The sequence below is a fragment of the Mustelus asterias genome, chromosome 3 (assembly GCF_964213995.1).
Source record: "Mustelus asterias chromosome 3, sMusAst1.hap1.1, whole genome shotgun sequence".
NCBI lineage: Eukaryota > Metazoa > Chordata > Chondrichthyes > Carcharhiniformes > Triakidae > Mustelus > Mustelus asterias.
Window position 1 is genome coordinate 151,125,463 of NC_135803.1, and position 15,162 is coordinate 151,140,624.

A 15,162-nucleotide genomic window follows, 5' to 3' on the forward strand; every position below is an offset into this window, starting at 1 on the left:
CTCCACACCAGTCTCTCCCACTCTCACTGCCTTTCACCGAATCAGCAAATCCTTGTATTTCTTTCTCCCTTGTTTGCTTTATCCCAGTTTCCATTAATGCACCGATTCTCATGTCGTTTACACTTGTGTCCACGAGATGTCACTGCCTCACAATCAATGGGGTTTCCCACACAACTGGCAACAAAGCTGTTTGTTTTTAACACCAGAATCAGCCACTGGTTTTAGTAACCGTGTGATCCTCCGCATCAGTGTTAGTTCTGATGTTTTCCATTTTGGGGCACTTTGTGTCAACATTAAGGTCTCCCAGGTCAGCTCATTTGCAATTAAGAGACAGGAAGTAAAGAACCTTTTACTCTGCATTAATAGTCAACTGCACCACTTCCTTGTCTCTGAATATAAAGTAAGAGTTTTAACAACACCAGGTTAAAGTCCAACAGGTTTATTTGGTAGCAAATACCATTAGCTTTCGGAGCGCTGCTCCTTCATCAGATGGAGTGGAAATCTGCTCTCAAACAGGGCACAGAGACACAAAATCAAGTTACAGAATACTGATTAGTCTGACAATGTCTGTATCTTTATGACCTGGTTGGTTGTAGGGATTCGCATTCTAATCAGTATTCTGTAACTTGATTTTGTGTCTCTGTGCCCTGTTTGAGAGCAGATTTCCACTCCATCTGACGAAGGAGCAGCGCTCCGAAAGCTAATGGTATTTGCTACCAAATAAACCTGTTGGACTTTAACCTGGTGTTAAAACTCTTACTGTGTTCACCCCAGTCCAACGCCGGCATCGCCACATTCTGAATATAAAAACATAGAAAATAGGAACAGCAGGAGGCTATTCAGCCCTTCGAGCCTGCTCCGCCATTCATTATGACCATGGCTGATCCTACCTCCCCCCCCCCACCCCATATCCTTTGATCCCCTACTCTCTCTCACTCCCCGCCACCACACCCTCCCCCCCACCTCCCCCCCCCCCATCCCCCGCCTCCTCCAAGTGCTCTCGAAGTGCTTTTTGACAACACAATGTTTTGGCCTCAACTGCTTTCTGTGGGAGTGGATTCCACAGGCTGACCACTCCCTGGGTGAAGAAATTTCTCCTCATCTCAGTTTGAAAAGGTTTACCCCTTACCTTCAGACTGTGAATCCCGGCTCATAGAATCATAGAATCCTACAGTGCAGAAAGAGACCATTTGGCCCATCGAGTCTGCACCAACCACAATCCCACCCAGGTCCTATTCCCGTAACCCCCTCATATTTACCCTGCTAATCCCCCTGACACGAGGGTCAATTTTGCATGGCCAATCAACCTAACCCGCACATCTCTGGACTGTGGGAGGAACACAGTAAGAGTTTTAACAACACCAGGTTAAAGTCCAACAGGTTTATTTGGTAGCAAATGCCATTAGCTTTCGGAGCGCTTCTCCTTCGTCAGATGGAGTGGAAATCTGCTCTCAAACAGGGCGCAGAGACACTGTGGGAGGAAACCAGAGCACCCGGATGATGCACTATCAATTACGACGCGAAGACTTCTGAGAGTGAGGGAAACTAATAGGCTTTTATTCACAGAGAACAGGAGCACACCCTTGTAGCTGACCTGGTCTAGACTGAGGCAAGGAGGAGGGACCATCACCTTTATACCCCACTCTAGGTGGAAAGGGAGGGGTCTCAGGTGGAAAGGGAGGAGTCTCGGGCCAGGTGCAGCATGGGTGTGTCCAGGCACATACATGTAGTAACAGTGGTTCACCACACCGGAGGAAACCCATGCAGACACAGGGAGAACGTGCAAACTCCACACAGACAGTGACCCGAGGCTAGAATTGAACCGAGGTTCCTGGCACTGTGAGGCAGCAGTGCTAACCACTGTGCCACCGTGCCACCTGTGTTCTGGACTCCCCCACCATCAGGAACATCCTTCCTGCATCTACTCTGTCTAGTCCTGTTAAAATTTTATTGGTTTCTATGAGGTCCCCCCTCATTCTACTCAACTCCAGCAAATATAATCCTAACCAACTCAATCACTCCTCGTACGTCAGCCCAGGAATTAGTTTGGTAAACCGTCTCTGCACTCTCTCTAGCGCAAGGACATCCTTCCTCAGATAAGAGACCAAACTTAGACACAACACACCAGATGTGGCCTCACCAAGGCCCTGTACAACTGCAGCAAGCCATCCCCGCTCCTGTACTCGAAACCTCTCGCTATGGAGGCTAACATACCATTTACCTTCTTTATCGCCTGCTGCACCTGCATGCTTACCTTCGGCGACTGGTGGACAAGGACACCCAGGTCTCATTGCACATTCCCCTCTGTTAGGTTATTATCTGAACAGCTATAAATTATCTTCCTGTTTTTGCCATCAAAGTGGATGCCTCACATTTATCCACATTATACTGCATCTGCCACTCACTCAATTTGTCCAAATCACATTGAAGCATCCCTGCATCCTCGTCACAGCTCACTCTCCCGTCCAGCTTTATATCATCTGCTCCCTTGAATAACACCGCAGGATTGCTTATATCAGGGCCTGTGTTCAATACCTCCAATCAAAGTATGCCTCCTCTGTCACCTCCTATTTTCTTTCCCTTTGGGCATTAGCCCTTTACCTAAAATTTACAGCTCAGAGACAGACCATCTGGTCCATCGTTACTATGCTAGCTCTTTGAAAGGATTCCATGTACTTTCTTAACCACCTTATTGACCAGTCTGGTTGTATCACGGCTTGCTATGGCTCCTGCTCTGCCCAAGACCACAAGAAACTCCAAAGGATCGTGAACGAAGTCCAGTCCATCACTCAAACCAGCCTCCCATCCATTGACTCCGTCTACACTTCCCGCTGCCTCGGAAAAGCAGCCAGCATAATCAAGGACCCCACGCACCCCGGACATTCTCTCTTCCACTTTCTTCCTTTGGAAAAAGATACAAAAGTCTGAGGTCACGGACCAACCGACTCAAGAACAGCTTCTTCCCTGCTGCTGTCAGACTTTTGAATGAACCTACCTCACACTAAGTTGATCTTTCTCTGCACCCTAGCTATGACTGTAACACTACATTCTGCACTCTCCCCTTTCCTTCTTTGGTATGCTTTGTCTGTATAGCGCGGAAGAAACAATACTTCTTACTGTATACCAATACATGTGACAATAATAAATCAAATCAAAAGCCTTCAGGGATCTGCGCACATTAACTCCAAGATTCCTCACTTCTTCTACACCTTTCAGTATCCACCCAGTCATTGTGCATTCCCTCGCCTTGTTTGACTTCCCCAAATGCATTGCCTCATACTTCTCTGGCTTGAATTCCCTTTGTCACCTTTCTGCCCCTTGGACCAGTCTATTGACAAATTCCTGCAGCTTACAGCAATTCCCCCTCGCTATCAACCACACAGCCAAATTTAGTGTCATCTGCAAATTCTTTGATCATACCCCCTACATTAACATCCAAATCGTTAATATGAACCACAAAATGCAGGGTACCTGGTTCTGAATCCTGTGGAACCCCAGTGGAACTAGCCTCTTAGCCAGTGGAAGCAGTTTCTCTTGTAACCCTATCGCAACCTTTCCTGATTTTGAACACCGCAATTAAATCTCCCTTAACCTTCTCTGCTCCGAGGTGGACAATTCCAGCTTCTCTGGTCTCTCTGTAAAGCTGAAGTCCCTCATAGCTGTTATCATTCTTGGTAAATCTCCTCCGCACCCCAGCTCCCGAAGGCCTTGTTATTCTTCCAAAAGTGTGATCCCTAGGATTGGACACAACTGAGGCCTAAACAGTGATTTATAACGGGTTAGCACAACTTATTTCCTTAATTTTGCAAGTGGAAAGTGTCACTGAAAAGAGAGATGTGTTGTCAAAGCTTTCCATCTTGCACTCATCAGGCCAAACACAGGAATGCCAAATTTCAAATGATTGTAACAGTTTATACTACAGGAGAAAAGGGTGCCGATTGAGGAGCCTATCATTCTCCATTGCTTTCTCCATGGTAACACCTTGGCCAATCAGAGTCAACTTGCCAACTAATCAGCACCTTTTTTTGATGTAGTATAAATTGTTGTGATCATTTGAAATTTGGCATTTTTGTGTTTGTCCTAATGAGTGAGAGATGAAAAGCTTCAACAACATGTCCCTCTTTGCAGCATTTAAAAAATTTCTGTACATCCAATTTAATAGTGTATTGTGTCTAATGTGGACACCAGACTTTAGAAAAAGATGTTAGGGTCGAGTGGGGAGTGCTAAGGAGATTTACCAGAATGATACTGGGAATCATGGAATCCCAGAATACCTACAGTGTAGAAGGAGGCCATTCTGCCCATCGAGGATACACCGACTCTCTGACAGAGTATCTTACCCTGGCCCACCCGCCCACATCCCTGCCCATCCCTGCAACCCTGCACATTTAGCATGGCCAATCCACCTAACCTGCACATCATTTGTATGGTGGAAGGAAACTGGAGCATCTGGAGGAAATCCACACAGACAGTGACCCAAGGTTGGAATCGAACCTGAGTCCCTGGTGCTGAGGCAGCAGTGCTAACCACTGTGCCACCACTATGCCAGGATGAAGGAGTTAAGTTGGGTGGACAGTCTTGGGAAGAATGGATAAATGTTGCTTGGAACAGAGACAGTTGCTGTATTGGTGAGGCCGCACCTGGAGTATTGTGCACAGTTTTGGTCCCTGTATTTGAGGAAAGATGTAGTGGCATTGGAGGCAGTTCAGAGGAGGTTCACTAGATTGATTCCTGAGATGAGGGGTTTGTCGTGTGAAGAGAGATTGAACAGTTTAGGCCGATACTCTCTGGAATTTAGAAGAATGAGGGGAGATCAAATTGAGGTTTACAAGATGATAAAAGGTATGGATAAAGTAGACGTGGAGTGGATGCTTCCTCTTGTGGGGCATTCTAGGACGAGAGGTTATAATCTTAGGATAAGGGGCAGCAAATTTAAAGCAGAGTTGAGGAGAAACTACTTCTCCCAAAGGGTTGTGAATCTGTGGAATTCGCTGCCCCAAAGTGCGGTGGATTCTGGGACAGTGAGTAAATTTAAGGAGGAGTTAGACAGATTTTTAATTGGTTGAAGGGTTATGGGGAGAAGGCAAGAAAATGGGGATGAGGAGCATATCAGCCATGATCGAATGACGGAGTGGACTCGATGGGCCGAATGGCCTAATTCTGCTTCAATATCTTATGAACTTACGAAGTTAAAGGGAGAGTATCAGAGGTTTGAAAATTTGCAGGGGTTTTGATTGATAGAATGTGTGGATCAGGGAAACCTGTCCTCAGGCAGGAGACATGGGACGCCGAGGAAACAGGTTTGAGATAATTGGCAGAAGAAACAGGGGCTGATAATAGAACATATTTTTACACAGTTGGGTGGTTATTATCCAGAATGCACTGTCTGAAAGGGCAGTGCAATCATATGTAATGGCAACTTTCAAAAGGGAATTAGATGTATCCTGTACTTAAATCAGAAACAATTGTAGAGCTTTGGAGAAAGCGTGGGATTAATTTGAGAGCTCGTTCAAAGAGTTCACACAGGCTAATGCCTTCCATCTGTGCTGACAGATTTTTACCATTATTGATGCAGTCACCAGGATCCTGTTAAAATATGCAAATAATTTTTAAATGTCTCCTTTTCATAGAATCATAGAATCCCTACAGCGAAGAACAAGGCCATCTCTTGTCAGCATTTCTTGCCAGGACAAGGTCACCAATCAGAGGTCCTGGATCATGCTAATTCCATCAGCTAAGCCAATGATATCTGCGCTGCCTCAATGGCGATCAGTGGATGGATGAAGGTCGTACACCCAGAGACCTTCTGTGCGGTGAACTAGTCACTGGGTTGCAACCTCCTGGGCATCTATAGCTCTGCCAGTGAGATATAAAGATAGTGGACATTGACACTGACAACTGGGGGGACAGTCGCTGACGGCCGTGATTTCTGGAGGCTGACTGTTTGGAACACAAAAACCAGAAGCAGGAGTGGGCCACCAGGCCCTTCGAGCAGGTCCCGCCATTCAATACAATCATGGCTGATCGATGCCAACCTCAGCTCCTTCTCTGTGCCATTTCCCCATAGCCCTCAATCAAGGACGCTGGAAGAGATGAGCAGAAACTGAAAGCTCAGCTGGATGAGAAGAAGGTCCAGATAAAACAGCGGCCAGCGACTCGCGCACCTTCCCAGCCCAGAGTCTGCCTCTGCAGTAAATGTGGCAGAGGTTGCCGTGCCAGACTGTGGGTCTGGGTCACACCAGGCGACGCTCAACACAGAGGTGACCCCATGGCACAAACCATCGCCTTACGCGGTGGAAGGCTGCCAAGTTGAATTTTGGTTAGGCCACATATAGAGTCCAATTGCATTTTTTCCACCATATTATCAAAAGGCACGTGATTCGATTCAATTCGATTCGATTCGATTTGATTTGATTTATTATTGTCACATGTATTAGTGTACAGTGAAAAATAGTGTTTCTTGCGCGCTATACAGACAAAGCATACCACTCATAGAGAAGGAAAGGAGAGAGTGCAGAATGTAATGTTACAGTCATAGCTAGGGTGTAGAGAAAGATCAACTTAATGCAAGGTAGGTCCATTAAAAAATTTGATGGCAGCAGGGAAGAAGCTGTTCTTGAGTCGGTTAGTACGAGTCCTCAGACTTTTGTATCTTTTTCCCGAAGGAAGAAGGTGGAAGAGAGAATGTCCGGGGTGTGTAGTGTCCTTGATTACGCTGGCTGCTTTGCCGAGGCAGCGGGAAGTGTAGACAGAGTCAATGGATGGGAGATTGGTTTGCGTGAAGGATTGGGCTACATTCATGACCTTTTGTAGTTCCTTGCAGTCTTGGGCAGAGTAGGAGCCATACCAAGCTGTGATACAACCAGAAAGAATGAGAGGGTGTGAGAAACAGTTTTGAAGGATGATACCAAAACTGAGAGTTTCAAACAATGAGGAAAGGAGAACCAGGTTGGGTCTCTAAAATTGGGATTCGTGGGATGTGGTCATTGCTGGCTGGGTCAGCATTTATTGCCCATTTCTAATATCCTCTTGAGAGGTTGGTGGTGATCATCTTTCTTGAACTGCTGCAGCCTATTGACCTAATTTGAATTGTGAAAGGTTTTTAATGGATACAGAGATTGGGTGGAGTTTTCCAGACCCGCCTGCTACCAGGCCCATTCGGCCCTTCACTGAAAATCAATGGACATTGGCTGAACTGTGCACATTCCCAATGGTGGCTCCCACTAGCGTGAGGCTGCAAGATCGCAGCCAATGTTTCCACTTGTGGGGAAAAGCATAACTGTGACGCTACTGATATAAGATAGTCTCCAAGAAATCCAATAGACCATTTGGAAGATATGTCTTTACCCAGAGAGTGGTGTGGAACTCACTCCCACAAGGAGTTATTGACAATACCCCAAGGCCCCATATCTAAAGAAGGATGTGTGGCCTTGGAAAGGGTCCAGAGGAGGTTCACAAGAATGATCCCAGAAATAAAGAACTTGTCGTATGAGAAACGGTTGAGGACTCTGGGTCTGTGCTCGTTGGAGTTCAGAAGGATGAGGGGGGATCTTATTGAAACTTACAGGATACTGCGAGGCCTGGATAATGTGGACGTGGAAAGGATGTTTCCACTAGTAGGAAAAACTAGAACCAGAGGGCACAACCTCAGGCTAAAGGGACGATCCTTTAAAACAGAGATGAGGAGGAATTTCTCCAGCCAGAGAGTGGTGAATCTGTGGAACTCTTTGCCACAGAAGACTGTGGAAGCCAGGGTCATTCAGTATCTTTAAGACAGAGATAGATAGGTTCTTGATTAATAAGGAGATCAGGAGTTATGGGGAAAAGGCAGGAGAATGGGGATGAGAAAAATATCAGCCATGATTGAATGGCGGGGCAGATTCGATGGGCCAAGTGGCCTAATTCTGTCCCTATGTCTTATGATCTTATGGTCTAGGACCCTGTAATGGCTGGCCCTTCAAGTACAGAACTCCAGGCTGACACTCCAGCACACAAGAAGTGCTGCACTGTCAGAGGTGCTATCTTTTGGATGAGACATTAAACTAACGCTGTGTCTGTAAAAGATCCCATGGCATTATTTTGGTAAAGAGAGGGGAATAATACCTGGTGTCCTAGCCAATATTTATTCCTCAATCAACATCGTTAAAATAGTGAGATTTCCTGACTATTTATCTCATCGCTGTTTGTGGGAAACTTGCTGTGTGCAAATTGGTTGCCACATTTCCTCATTTTGATTTGATTTGATCTATTGTTGTCACATGTATTAGTACACAGTGAAAAGTATTGTTTCTTGAGCGTTATACAGACAAAGCATACCATTCATAGAGAAGGAAAGGAGAGAGTGCAGAATGTAGTGTTACAGTCACAGCTAGACTAAACTTTAGCAGTATTTCATTGAGCATATATTCTGAAGTTCTGAAAGACACTATATAAATACAAGGTCTTTTATTCATTGATCCAATTCCCTTTCAAGAGCTTCTGCTGAGTCTGGTTCCATTTCAGGCAGCCCATTCCAAAGTTCCAATCATAGAAACCCTACAGTGCAGAAAGAGGCCATTTGGCCCATCGAGTCTGCACCGACCACAATCCCACCCAGGCCCTACCCCCATATCCCTACATATTTTACCCACTAATCCCTCTAACCTACGCATCCCGGGACACTAAGGGGCAATTTTAGCATGGCCAATCAACCTAACCCGCACATCTTTGGACTGTGGGAGGAAACCGGAGCACCCGGAGGAAACCCATGCAGACACAAGGAGAACATGCAGACTCCACACAGACAGTGACCCAAGCCGGGAATCGAACCCAGGTCCCTGGAGCTGTGAAGCAGCAGTGCTAACCACTGTGCTACCGTGCCGCCCAATCCTCTGGAATTCCCTCCCTAAAACTCCTGACCTCTCTCTTCCTTGAAGCTTACCTCTTTGCGTTTGTAACCATCAGTCCTGATATCTCCTCTTCTGTCTGATTACACTCTAGTGAAGTGTGTTGAGATGTTGCACCTTGTTGAACACAGTTTAAATTTAAAGTTTATTTATTAGTGTCACAAGTAGGCTGACATTAACATTGCAATGAAATTACTGTGAAAATCCCCTAGTCGCCACACTCCGGCGCCTGTTCGGGTACACTGAGGGAGAATTTAGCATAGAATCATAGGATCCTAAAGTGCAGAAGGAAGCCATTCGGCCCATCGAGTCTGCACCGACCACAATCCCACCCAGGCCTCATCCCCATAACCTCATGCATTTACCCTAGCTTGACACTAGGGTGAATTTAGCATAGCCAATCCACCTAACCACATCTTTAGACTGTGGGAGGAAACCGGAGCACCCGGAGGAAACCCACGCAGACACGGGGAGAACGTGCAAACTCCACACAGACAGTGACCCAAGCTGGGGATCGAACCCAAGTCCCTGGCGCTGTGAGGCAGCAGTGCTAACCACTGTGCCACCCATAACAACAGATTGTTGTTACGCCCATAATGTTATTGAGCGCAAACAAATGGAAATCAAATGCATTTGGAAGAGTTCTACTTCAGGTAGTGAAGTTTGCATGTTCTCCCTGTGTCTGCGTAGGTTTCCTCCGGGTGCTCCGGTTTGCTCCCACAGTCCAATGATGTGTAGGTTAGGTGGATTGGCCATGCTAAATTCTTCCTTAGTGTGTGAAGATGTGTAGTTTATGGGGATTAGAGGGGTGAATACGTGGGGTTACGGGGATAGGGCCTGGGTAAGATGGAAAGATGAGTCGGTACAGACTCGAAAGGCCATATGGCCTCCTTCCACAGTGTAGGGATTCTATGATCCTATGTGGCCAAATGGAAAAGCCTTGGCTTTCCCCAATCATTCTCCATCAATACTGTTGGTTTTCAGTGATGGTACAGTAATGCCCTCTCGCTGCAGGTTGCAGCTGTGGTTCAGCTATGCAGTAAGTCACAGTGTTAATGCGTCCTGTTAACACGGTGTCTAATACCCAGAAACAGATGCACTTTCCTTCTCATCAATCATCAATGAGTGATCCCATCTTTCACAAAGGCAGGCACCAGACAATTAGTAACATTTATAGTCTGTGATCATATCTGAGGCTCAGTCCCATGGGGGTGCAGGGCCAGAGAAGGACAAACGCAATTTATTGCACGTCCCTCTCCAGTCTGGACTTCCCTGCTCTCCCACCACTGTGTGAGTTAGTGGCCGTCAATCAGACGGTTATTTTAAAATGTACTCAATTCACACCTTGTTCTTGGATGTCGTGTGTGTCAAAGGAAGCTCACCTTTCACAAGACAAGAAGGACCAACAGCGACAAATTGCATTTGTATAGCACCCTTTTGTGTGGGAAATCACCCCCCCCCGTGCCTTTGTAGCAAGCTAATCAGACAGGAATTGACACAGAGCCAGAGAGGGAGCCATGAGGGGCAGCAAGGAAAACCTTACCACGGGGGTAAGTTTTACCGAGGGTCTTTGAGGAGAAGAGGTAATCCAGAGAGGTTTAGGAAGAGTTTGAGGGCTTGTCGGGACCACACAGCTTAAGACATGGTTATTGATTTGATTTGATTTATTATTGTCACATATCACAGAAATCACAGAAACCCTACAGTGCAGAAAGAGGCCATTCAGCCCATCGAGTCTGCACCAACTACAATCCCACCCAGGCCCTATCCCCTTATTCCTACATATTTACCCGCCAGTCCCTCTAACCTACGCATCTCAGCTCACTAAGGGGCAATTTTAGCATGGCCAATCGACCTAACCCGCACATCTTTGGACTGTGGGAGGAAACCGGAGCACCCGGAGGAAACCCACGCAGACACGAGGAGAATGTGCAAACTCCACACAGTGACCCAAGCTGGGAATCGAACCCAGGTCCCTGGAGCTGTGAAGCAGCAGTGCTAACCACTGTGCTACCGTGCCGCCCCTATATGTTAGTATATAGTGAAAAGTATTGTTTCTTGTGCGCTATACAGTCAAAGCATACCATTCATAGAGTAGGAAAGGAAAGGGTGCAGAATGTAGTGTTACAGTCATAGCTAGGGTGTAGAGAAAGATCAACTTAATGCAAGGTAAGTCCATTCAAAAGTCTGACAGCAGCAGGGAAGAAGCTGTTCTTGAGTCGGTTGGTACGTGACCTCAGACTTTTTTCCAACAGAAGAAGGTGGAAGAGAGAATGTCCGGGTGCATGGGGTCCTTAATTATGGTTGCTGCTTTTCCGAGGCAGCAGGAAATGTAGACAGAGTCAATGGATGGGAGGCAAGTTTGGTGATGGACTGGGCTACATTCATGACCTTTTGTAGTTCCTTGCGGTCTTGGGCAGAGCAGGAGCCATACCAAGCTGTGATACAACCAGAAAGAATGTCTTTTGTGGTGCATCTGTAAATGTTGGTGAGAGCCGTAGCTGACATGCCAAATTTCCTTCATCTTCTGAGAAAGTAGAGGCGTTGGTGGGCTTCCTCAATTATCGTGTCGGCATGGGGGGACCAGGACAGGTTGTTGGTGATCTGGACACCTAGAAACTTGAAGCTCGCGACCATTTCTACTTCATCCCCGTTGATGTAGACAGGGGCATGTTCTCCTTTACGCTTCCTGAAGTCGATGACAATCCCCTTCGTTTTGTTGACATTGAGGGAGAGATTATGGCTTTTGATGATGGAACAAAGAGAGTGCGTGTGCATAAAGAATTAGAAGAGTGCAGAGATCTCGGAGGGTGTAGGGCCGGAGGAGGTTATAGAGATGGGAAAGGGTAAGATCACGGAGAGACTTGAACAATTCTGGGGCCCTAACCGCACTGATGAGTTTCTGTTGGCTTCAGAAAACTGACTGAGGAAAAAATGGAACAACAATCTGCATTTATCAAATGTCTCTAACGTTGTAAAATGTCAGAAGCCCCCTCACAGGAGGGTAATCGGACAGGAATTGACACTGAAGGAGACATTGGGACAGGCTACTAAATGTTGGTTGAAGCGCCATGTTTTATAGAGTGCCTTAAGGGAAGAGAATGAGATGGAGAGGCTTAGGGAAGGAAGTCCAGAGTTTAGGACCTCGGCAAGAAGGCATGGCTACCAAACATGGGACAAAGGTTAAAGTTAAAGTTTATTTATTAGTGTCACCAGTTGGCTTACATTAATACTGCAATGAAGTTACTGTGAAAATCCCCTAGTCGCCACACTCCAGCACCTGTTCGAGTACACTGAGGGAGAATTTAGCATGGCCAGTGCACCCTAGCCAGCACACCTTTCGGACTGTGGGAGGGAACCGGAGCACCCTGGGGAAACTCACAGAGACACGGTGAGAATGTGCAGATTCTGCACAGTGACCAAAGCCAAGATTCGAACCCAGGTCCCTGGCGCCGTGAGGCAACAGCGCTAATGACCGTGCCACCGTGCCACCCAATTGGCACAATAAACCAAAGCTGGAGGAACAGGAAGGTAGGGGTGGAGGAAGTCGTGGGTGAGGCCATGGAGGGTCTGAATATTAGTGTGAGAATTTAAAATTGGTGAATGGGAGTAGGTGTAGGTCAGTGTGCCTGAGGGTGAGAGGTGAACAGGGAATGGTGCACGTGAAGCTATCGGCAGCAGGGTTGTGGTTGAGTCCAAGTTATGAAGGGTGAAAGATAGGACGTTGGCCAGGAGAGAGTTACAATAATTACATCTGGAGGTAATAAAAGAATGGACGAAGTTTTCAGCAAGAAATGGGTTGAGGCAGGAGCAGAATTAAATAGTGCTTTAGAGGTGGAATAGATGGATTTTGTAATGAAGAGGATATGGAAGCGACGATCAACGTAACTCGCTGAACTGTAGCGAGGAACTATCCGGACTTATCCAGCCTTGGTACATATCTTTCATTTGAAGACGAATGTGTATTTAATCTTTAGTGGAAGCGGATACGATAATGACTTTTAAGGGATGTCTGGAAAAATACATGAATTGGATGGGAATGGAGGGATATGGTCCCTGGAAAGGTAGGGGGTTTTAGTTCAGTCGGGCAGCATGGTCGGTGCAGGCTTGGAGGGCCGAAGAGCCTGTTCCTGTGCTGTAATTTTCTTTGTTCTTTGTGTGAACCATGAAAATGTAAAGGTTCCTTTTATACTTCAACAAAATCCCTGCCAGCAACCTGCATTTACATAGCGCCGTTAATGTGGTATGAAGTTCCAAGTTGCTTCATAAGAACATTGTTGAAAAAAATTTGACTCCAAGACACCTGAGGAGAGGTGACGGTCACTAACCAAAATCTCAGTGAAGCCAAGTCGGTTTTAAGGAATGGGGGTAGAGAGATTTGGGAAAGAAATTTCAGAGCTTGGGGTTGTGGAATCCATGACGACAACACGGGAGGAATAAAAGTTATGTTTGCACCGGAGCCCTGAACTGAGGAGCCTAGAGATCTGGGAGGACTGTACGACTGGGGGGAGATTTTACCCACCATCCATTTGGCTGCCCAACTGAGGAGAAGTAACTGATCTGCCTCCAAACATGAACCAAAGACAGCAGGAGATAGAGGCAGCCAGTCCTGCACCTGAAGCAGAGAATTTTTTGATTCAATTGGTTACCACGCAGAATGCAGATCCAGACCAAAGAGACAGAGTCAGTGAGGATTTAAAGGAGGCTGGAAGATTTGCCTAGCTTGGGCCAGAGAGGAGGAATCTCTAGTGTAACCCTCACAGCAAAAGTCAGTTATGAGATTAGAAGTTACCGGGCTGGGAAAGGGTAAAAGAAGGAGATCAGCTGGAGCTGAGATTAGATTTCAACTGGGATTGAAGAATGAAGTGTCAACTTAACGAACAGGTTAATGTATAACGGTAACGGGAGATTTTCGGTCGCGCTAAAAGTTAGATGAAGTATTTATTTTCTGTTGTTTAGTGTATACGTTACCTGCTGAATAGTTTCCAACAATGTTTAGTTTGTTACAGTAAATGTCTTAAAACCTTGTTATGGGCGGCATGGTGGCACAGTGGTTAGCACTGCTACCTCACAGTTCCAGAGACCCAGGTTCAATTCCTTGGGTCACTGTCTGTGCGGAGTCTGCACGTTCTCCCCATGTCTGTGTGGGTTTCCTCCAGGTGCTCCAGTTTCCTCCCACTGTCCAAAGATGTGCTGGTTAGGTGCATTGGCCGTGCTAAATTCTCCCTCAGTGTAACCTGAACAGGCGCCAGAGTGTGGCGACTAGGGGATTTTCACAGTAATTTCATTGCAGTGTTAATGTAAGCCTTACTTGTGACACTAATAAATAAACTTTACTTTATGTGATGTTTACAATCACTGAAACCTTCAGATACCTTAAGTTGAGTTTATTTATTAGTCACAAGTAAGCTTACATAATACTGCAATGAAGTTACTCTCCTAGTCGCCATACTCCAGCGCCTGTTCGGGTACACTGAGGGAGAATTTAGCATGGCCAATTCACCTAACCAGCATGTCTTTGGATTGTGGGAGGAAACTGGAGCACCCGGCGGAAACCCACGTAAACACAAAGAGAGCATGCAGATTCCGCACAGACAGTGACCCAAGCTGGGAATCGAACCCGGGTCTCTGGCGCTGTGAGGCAGCAGTGCTAACCACTGTGCCACTGTGCTGCCCATATTCTAAAGTTATTGGTATCTATGGGGATCAACAAGGAATTGGATCTACATTAATGTTTATATGGACGTGGAGAAAAGCCAAGGGAGTGTAGCGAGCAAAGAGCCAGCACAGGCAAGATGGAGCGAATGGCCTCCTCCTGTGCTGTAAGCTTCTATGATAATCTTTTTCTGTTCAGCGGTGTTTTAATAAAAACAAAATTCTTTGCACTTCAGTGAACTTGAACAAATGAATCCGGAACCGACCAGTTTGAGCTAGCTGAGGTGATAAATAGAACCTTCACATTTCATAAACATTTCAGACCTGGTTAATGTAAAACGGCAAAAAAACCTTGCATTTCTTTTTATTTCCACAACTGGATAAAACCCAAGCGGAGATCAATGTTTATTCAAACTTTTATTTTGATAATTAAAAACTCTGATTTATCGTGTGTTCGGAAAACTGCCTCTGGGGAGTGAATTACACTGAGCCTCCATTTGTCAAAACACTGAGAAAATGGGTTGGACATTGAACAATGGAATCTTGAACCTGATGAAGGATTCTCTGCCCCGTCGCCACTAATGCCCCACGAAAGTGTCCAATCCCTCTGCTGGTATTAACC